Source organism: Cyprinus carpio, chromosome B13 (genome assembly GCF_018340385.1).
Source record: "Cyprinus carpio isolate SPL01 chromosome B13, ASM1834038v1, whole genome shotgun sequence".
In the NCBI taxonomy this organism is placed as follows: Eukaryota; Metazoa; Chordata; class Actinopteri; order Cypriniformes; family Cyprinidae; genus Cyprinus; species Cyprinus carpio.
In genome coordinates, this window is record NC_056609.1 from 26,118,881 (window position 1) to 26,127,744 (window position 8,864).

The 8,864-nt window shown below is 35.3% G+C and overlaps 1 long non-coding RNA gene across 1 annotated transcript; it reads right to left on the reverse strand.

The window, feature by feature from the left end:
* Window positions 1-3,418: 3,418 nt before the first annotated feature.
* Window positions 3,419-8,543, reverse strand: LOC122139357. Its single transcript, XR_006156213.1, has 3 exons — window positions 8,326-8,543; window positions 7,134-7,219; window positions 3,419-3,911 (listed from the first exon to the last, which is right to left on the reverse strand). It is a non-coding gene; the product is annotated as an uncharacterized LOC122139357 (long non-coding RNA).
* Window positions 8,544-8,864: the final 321 nt, after the last annotated feature.

Genomic DNA, 8,864 nt, shown 5'->3' on the forward strand with positions numbered 1-8,864 from the left:
TTTTGTATCCTTTTTATTGTGAGAGTGTGTAAGAGTATTCACTGAATCTGCATGCAGAAGCTGTAGAGGAAAAACAAACAAACATTCACTATAAGTGGATATCTTAATGACATCTAAAAATTTGTTTTAATTTGAGAGGCACATGTAGATGCATTATTCTGTTTTTCCTTTTGTATTTCCATCAGTGACCTAAAACTGACCTCATTCTTTTACCTCTGGGTGTAAATTATGATAAGCAGATCTGGTGCTGGATCTGTGAGATTAGATGCCGCACTTTGTGGTTTTAACACTGCAGGGAATGTAGAGAAGGGGGTCAGTTACTGACGCTTTTAAAACAGCCCAGACCCTGCATAAACCCCTCCTGCATTATATCCAGAGTGCTTCTGCATTGTATGCAGATGAATATGTCATTCACTTGTTTGACAATCTCATTTTGTAAGTGACTTTCTTTTGATTATTTGACTACTCAAGAGAGAATATATCAAAATATAACAATTCATTTGTGTTTCCTCCAAAAATCTGGCTGTAAACCTCTCTTTTCTTTATTCAGATTTGATCTAGACAAGTATATTGAAACTATCCAAAGTTTGTTTATTGTATATATCCAAAGTTTGTTTATAGTGTAGAATTGATATATTTAATATATTTAATTGTTTGATCAGAATTATTGCTAGAGACAATCTATATTACTAGTATCCCTAAATTCTATGCCTTTTGTGTGTGAGTTTTAATATATTTAATTGTTTGATCAGAATTATTGCTAGAGACAATCTATATTACTAGTATCCCTAAATTCTATGCCTTTTGTGTGTGAGTGTGTGTTTTCACTTGACCATGTGTTTCTTATTACTGCAGCACCTGTGATAGATTCTACATTCCCATCCTGCAGTCAATACTCAGTTAATATTTCAACAACAAACTGAAAATTGTAAACAACAACCAATACTCAGTTAATATTTCAACAACAAACTGAAAATTTTAAACAAATCTACAGCTGGTATGTTTGGCTTACTTACGTTTTAGGTATGTGTTTCTGTGTGTATGTGTTTGAAGATGTTTGAGTTCTTGTGTCTTTCCTTTGGTTGTTTTTGGTTGTTTTTAAGGCTGGCCGTTTTGTTGTGACATACTGGAGAAATGCCACAGTGTCTCAGTCAACATGACCAGCATCCATCAGAGTCACTGGCATGAATCTCTCTGACACAGATCAGGTTGCTGTCAGGTGCGTCACCCGCTCCTCTATCTTTTCAACTGCATAACTTTATTTTTAATCAAGTTCCAGACCGTGTCAGTAAGAACTCGGCCCTTTGTTCACTTAATTTTACTGTGGATTCCTTTACAAACAAGGCATAATTTGACACAGAATTAAAAGATAATAATAGCCTATAACTTCTAAATTATTATGTTCTTTGATGTAAAAACATTGATAACATTATAAGTGGACCTCAGAGAACAGTACTAAATAATAATAAAAAAAAGCAGTTTATGATACCTTCAAATCTGCCACTGTGAGTAAAGGCACTATTTTTAAATGAACAGAGGGCTAAATGAGATTTCGAGCTCTGGAAAATGGGAAGATTATCGATGGCTTCTATTTCGAACTGAATTATATTGTTTTGTTTGACTTTTGTTTTAAAATACACTGCCATTCAAAAGCTTGGGATCCGTAAATTTCAAAATTCAGTAAAAGCTGAAAATTCAGCTTTGCATCACAAAAATAAATTATATTGTAATATATATTTAAATAGAAAATTTTTATTTTAAATTGCAATAATATTTCAAAATATAAATTTTACTGTAGTTTTGATCAAATAAATTCAGCTTTAATCATAAGAGATTTCTTATAATATATATATATATATATATATATATATATATATACATATATATATATATATATATATATATATATAAATTTAACAGTTAATCTACAACCATTACACAGAACTCAATCTCACATTTTCTGTTTGTAACAGTTGCAGAATTGCCCCTCCTCTCTCTCTCTCTCTCTCTCTCTCTCTCTCTCTCTCTAGGACTGGTGCCCAGCTCTTGTCCAGCTTTCTCTGCAGTGGTTCCTTTGTGTGTCTTGGATCGGGTCAGTTCTCCAGACACACGGCGGGCCTTTGTGTCTGCCCTGCTGTTCCTCATTCCCACACTTTCCACATTCTTCTTTTTTTTATTTAAATCTTTTTTTTTTCTCGCCAACTTCAAGCCATGCTAAGACTTTGATAGGAGCTGCTGATGTGGAGATGAAGGATGAGTGTTTTGCTTTGTGAGCGCATGGCTGCTTTTAAAGGTTGTCACAAAATCTGCTGCCATTATTTTGAATAAGATCTTGTGATTTTCCTTTCACCTTAGTCGTTATGAAATAATTAGAATAATATATTCGGTCATATACACAACACTTACACAAGTCTAAATGTCATACAGCATCAAACACACACAAAGGACAAAACGTCTGAGGTTGTGAGAACGGGGGCCACAGTAGCCCCTTTGAGAGTAGATTACTGGGGCAGCTGCTGTCTGCTCTCACTCTAATGCTTCATGATTTGTGACTTTGCTGCATTTTGCAGATCTAATAGTTCTTCAGCTCACCTTATTTAACACCAAAAGGAGAGCAAGATAAGAGGGGCATAAGAACGAAGGAATGGAGGAGAGTTGGGAGAGGGCAGCGCTTTACTCAAACCATAAGGCCATTGTGAATAAGGTGAAGAAAACTGTGCTATGTTATTGCTTACTAGCTCAAAAGTGACCATGCCAGAATCTGTGAGATATTGTGGTCCCTACTCTGTTCCCTTCTATAATGTACATCTTAAGTTTGATGTAGAAAAGTAATAGTTCACCTCTTCTTGCATGATTTGAGGTATCATTAAGGGTTTGTTCTAATCTTTATAGTAGAAAAAGGTTCTTTAGATTATAATTTTTTTTGTCATACTAAGAAAAAAAAAATCTTTTGGAAGCTCAAATTTTAAGAGCAAAGTTCAATAACTTAGTTCGAGGGGTTTGTAATCTCTAAACTAAACATGATGCTTCAGAATTAGTAAGAAGGGTTAGACAGACACAACTAATGTGCAAAAATAAAAATAAAACAAAAAAAAAAATTGTTCTGATAATTAGATTTTTATATTTTATTATTTTATCCTAAACCACTTACATTGCATTCAACATATATATTTAATTGCTCCATTCATTCCTTGGGTGTTATTGTTGTTAACTAAAATTTAAATTAAAGCTATAAAATTTTAGCTTTAGGTTTTTAATTGTGCATTCCAATTAATCTCAATCAAACTGCAATTAAAAAAACAAACAAACAAAAAACAGCTAACTAACATAATATAAAAATTATAGCTTTATGAAAAAATGATTTTTTGATATTATTTTATCTGTTTTTGCAAATAAACTCAACACTAAATTGGTTGCTAATAGGCCTAAGTCAAAATAATTTTCCCTATGATATACTATTCCCTGATAGAGTCCCTCCAACTTAAATATGGAAAATAACACAAAAAATAAAACAAAAACAGGATTGTTCTGATAATGAAACACCTACTACCAAAACAAAACCTTTGAAAAGTGAATCCTGAAGACTATGATGACTCATTCATTCACACTGACTGAAGGAGCTCTGTTTATAGACAACAGTAACTCCAGTAGCAGCATCTTTGTTGATAAAGTGTGGCGGTGCTCTAATTAAAAGAGGGAGAGTTTGTGTCTGTTGTGTTCCCAGACAAAGAACAAAGTCTTTCTTGGTGGTCCTGAGGCACACTGAATGATCCAGAGTGCACGGCGGTAAAACACACCTACCTGTAGTTTACTGCAGCTGTCTGAAGAGGTGTGTGGGAAGAGATCTGGGCTGATCTTCACGCTGAGAGCCATTCCAGTTCTGTAACTCAGCTTCTTGAAACCATCTCCTTCTTTTGATGTAAGAAAAAAACAGCTTTTATAAACATAGGATGTTTCTTCAAATAAAACCGCTTTTAATGCTTTTAAAGAATGGCCTGCAAATTGATTTAATTTAATTAAAAAAAGGGAGTGTCAACCAAGATAAACTGCACATAACCTGAGGCCTCCAACTCTTCCAGCAGTGCATGTGGACATTAAAGTTGATAAGGCAAGGCCGTCCCCTGGGGTCAGAAGGAAAACTATTTGGTCTGATCAAGATATATCACACTGCGACTGATAAGAACCTTTGGACCAAAGAAAGTGTTGATGGATTTTGAGATGGATCTGCACCCACTTTAACCTGAGGTCATTTATCCTGGAGAACCTGAGGCCATCTTTAATCTGATATCAAATCTGCTCATGGACTTTACAGAAAGCAATTAAACCATCAATGATATCTGATGGCTCAATAGAAATGAGTTTAAATTCACACTAACCCCTCCTTTTCCTCAAACATCAAGGTAATGAGACTATTCTCATGAAGAGGTGAATGTGAAAACAAAGAGCCTCATTTCACAGGCTTCTTATCAAGAAAACGCACCCACAAACAATCTGTTATCTCTCCCACTGAAGACCTTAAGATTAAAAAGAAAGCAATTCTGGAACAGAATTTCCAAAAAAGGAAAATGGCAATGGGATCTAAGTGTGTTATGAGTTTAAAATGGAATAATGGAAAAATCTCTTTCATCACTATGAATACTAAGACATCTGTGAAAATGTCTGCCTGTAAAGTCACGACTGTGGCTTAATTGATCTCCTATTTGTTTGCAATGTAATGCTTGAAATTTAGCACAAGCACAGGCAAGCCACGGCATTCCCAACCTTAAATTATGGGCAGAGAAATGTCCTTTCCTTGCTGGGCTTGTTACCATGATAACTATGTGTCCTTTAGTTTGTATTAAGATGTTGCAGATCATATAGAGTTCACTTGTGATGATATATAGAGTCGGACAGATGCTGATCATGGTGATGTTATTAGAGAGTTTTATTGGGGTCTGGTATGGACCAAGGAGTAATATGTAAAGAAAGAAATCCATTAGCATTCCCATTACTCTCTATGGCAGTTACTCGGCTGGTAGAGGAACTTCCGGAAGCATGCAATCTGAATACTGCCATCTTTGCTCACACAAATGTTTTAAGTCAATCACCTGAGCTGAGTAAATACCATGTGATTAATCACCCTGGAGCCGCAGGAAAATTACGTTATGACGATGCTGATTGGCTGATGGCACCATAAAAGCAAAACACAGACTGCTATAATGAAATACTGGGATATGAATTACAATTCATAATGTTATTTTTGTATCATTAAAATATAGTATTAATATTTAGAATTTGTTTTATTTTTAGATTTTTGGTTTTATTTTAGTTTAAGTTTTAGTAATTTTGTTGTGTGTTTTTTTTGTATTTTAAGTAACACTAATTTACAATTGACAAGTAAATTTAATTTAATGAATTTAATTTAAACACTATATATACACTATATATCACTCTATCGCCCCCCTTGAGTTTGTTAACGCCGTAGTATAAGTCAAGAAGTATGTACAATAGGACTGTTTTAAATCTATAAACATGCAATTAAGCGTCATAAAAGTTGAATAAACATAGCTTTACTGTTTCTGGCACTGTATGTATCAAAATGATGACAACCAGATGATTTGATAGATAATTACTAACAGAAAACTGTTTACAGGATCTTCTCACCGTATATAATCAAATCATTCCCATCTATAATGGCAGTTGTTAAACTATACGGACAAAGCAGATAAAATAAAGCTGCTTTGATAGCTTTAATCTCTCCGTTTTCATCAATAAACAAAATTAATGTTTCTTTCTGCATTTGCAAGCTGTGATCGGTTCAGTCAAACAACTCTGTTTGATTTGAAATGGTTGAGAGATAGTGAAAGATAAGTGTTTAGTGAAGGACTCACCAGTGCGTGTCATTATTTTCCACTTTTGAATTTTCGTCTTTCGTTCTCATAATTGTTTGTGTCTGTTATGCACCTGTCTGACAGAGAGGGAGGGTTTTGGCTGTCAGCTGAACATTCCAGAAGAGAAGTCACCCCGTTAATCCTCAAAGCATCGGCATGGGACGCCCCACACACATCCCTCTACACATCCCCTCTGGCCCTTCCTCTGTCCTCTCTTCCTTTTTGCCCTCCATCTATCCATCTATCCATCCATTGACCTGCCGCCCCCTTCAATCAAACCTGGCTCAAACGAACCAGCGCTACACCAAAGGTAGAGACTGTGTGAACCAGATTAAAAGAGCCCCTTTCACCCCTAATGGAAAAAAAAAAAGAAAAAGAAAAATCCTAAAGTTTTTAATCCTCACAAAAATTCCCCATTGAAAGCAAATATTGTTCATTCCATGTCCAGGTTTAGGTTTCTGAATTCAAATAATAGCCTTTAAATCTGCAGCTTTCAATATATTTAAGATTGCTTCATAACAAAGTCATAGATGCAACATGTTTTCACACTCAAAAGTTTATATAGTTGAAAAAAAAAATCAACCTTGATAGCCCAAAATAAGGAAGAAAATAATACTGTGTTGGAACAAAACGAGGGTGAGTAAATCATGAAAAATTGTAATTGAACTATTTCAGTATAAACTTTATTCTTTTGAATAATTTAACTGAATATATTTTGAAAACGCTCTATTGATTCAAACTCATATAGAATATTCAACTGGAAATCAAACGGTGGTGATGACGTAATCATAATATTTGCATATGAGTTTGTGATTGGACTTTTCTTTTTCTGTGTCTTTTATGTGAAATAATACTGGCTTGGAACAAAATAAGGGTAAATCGTGCCAAATTTTTGGCATATTATTGCTCTTTTGTTGATTTTGATTGCTTCCATTGTCCTCATTTGTAAGTCTCTTTGGATAAAAGCGTCTGCTAAATGAATAAATGTAAATTTTCATTTTTTGGACGAACTATTCAAATAACAACTGCATGTAATTAAGTTGACAGAAATCCTGAATATCTACTCAAATCTAATCTAATAAAAAGCATCTCTATGCAATATGTCTATTTTAACTTGCTATAGACTGTAGTTCACAGTGTTTCAGTGTGTGTGTGTGTGTGTTTTAACTTGCTATAGACTGTAGTTCACAGTGTTTCAGTGTGTGTGTGTGTGTGTGTGCGTCAAAGTCCCGTCTTTCCCCCCATCCTTAAAATATTACTCACACAAAAAGCTCTTTATCTTCCTGGGAAATTCTGATGTCTGGGTAGATTTTGCTCTTGGCATCTTCCCCACTCTGCTGGATTTGAAACTGGAAAAAAGAGAAGTTTGAATATACATGACAAGCTTGTGTTTGCTTCAACAGTCTTTTTCACAGGTTGTCTTTTCCCTTTACTTGCACAATTTTTTAATCTAAGGTAAAACAGCGAAATCTTCCGGATTGATATTTGGTGGATTTACATCAGCAAATACATGACAAGATTCAGCTTTGTGCTTTGTGCTTTTGAATAATTTTTAACTGATAAAGCTTGAAAATCCACTCCTGATTTAAACTCATAGAATGTTCACAACTGAAAATCAAATACCAGTGGCGGCATCATCATAATATTTGCATACGAGTTTGTGGTCGGCCTTTTCTTTTTTTGATTCTATTAAACCTTATAGCTGATGTCACGCTGGCTCCGTTCCAAAACTTAGTGAGCTCCCTACATAGGCAACATCTACGTTAGTTGATTTGGAAGCAAACCCCCTTCTCTCGCTTTCTTTTCTGATTGTGCTTGTTCAGACCTGCTTTACAGATGATCAAATTATCTCTACAGACTTCAAGCAACCTTAACGGTTTACAATAAAGTGTTTACTAGTGAGTACCTTTGGTTTTGGCAGAAATTTGTTTGTTTGGGACTGACCTTTGCATTCAAACGTATTGTTAGCAGTAATCAGCGCAGGGGAATGAAAGAGATATCAACAAGTTGGGAGGGAAGATATGAAACCTACAATAGAAATAAGAGTGCTGTCCCCACCTGATCAACTCGGTTACATAAAAACCAGTGAAGTGTGTGGGATGTGCTGTGGTTTTCATTTTCTAAAGACCATTGTTTTATCCCACTGATACAATCAGCATCACTTCAGGAACCTCAAGAATTTGCTTCCTATGGAAGCATTTTTATCTTATAAATGTAGGTGCTTAAAGGTATGCATGATATAAGAACTTGCATGTATAGGGTACAAGAATGCTCATTTTGTGCAGTGAAGTAAAAAGCTAAATAAATGACACCAGCATATGGCTCTAAATCCCTCAGTAACAACACACTAAATAGATACACGTAATGTTTGCGCAAAAAAGCATGCGGTACAGAAAAACACTCATAAACAGGTAACCTCAGCAGAGCAGGCTGGGTAATCAGTGTGTTTGCTCACCTATTAGGTCTCTCATCTGATGTGTGAGGAACCCGGCCATGCTCTCTCAGGAGAGCCTTTCATTTATGACGGGAAAACAGGAGACTGAAAGAGAGATGAGGGATGATCATTAAAATCCCTCGTTACACTGTGGGATAGCATTGACATGAAAATGTTAGTAAAGAATAAATTATTGTCACCCTTTACTCACACTCATGCTTTTCCCAACCCTAAGAACATTAAAGGACACAACCTGGAAAATGTTCTTTACACTTACATGTACATCTAGTTTCTCAAATACCTTATACAGAAGCACTATACAAACAGAATGCAGCCACGTGAATGATTTCACATGATTAGTGAAGGTTTGCATTGTGCAGTTTGTCAGAATACGGGTGACTGACTATGAAAATGGCAGAGAGGGGAAAAAATGTGCTTGTGGAAAAGTGTTGCACTTAATTATTAAAGCTAACATTTGCACAGCAAACATGCACGATGTCTGTCCACAAACTCTCCCTTGTGAGGAGCTTTTTGTTTTGTTTAGCCCTTCACTTGCTTTG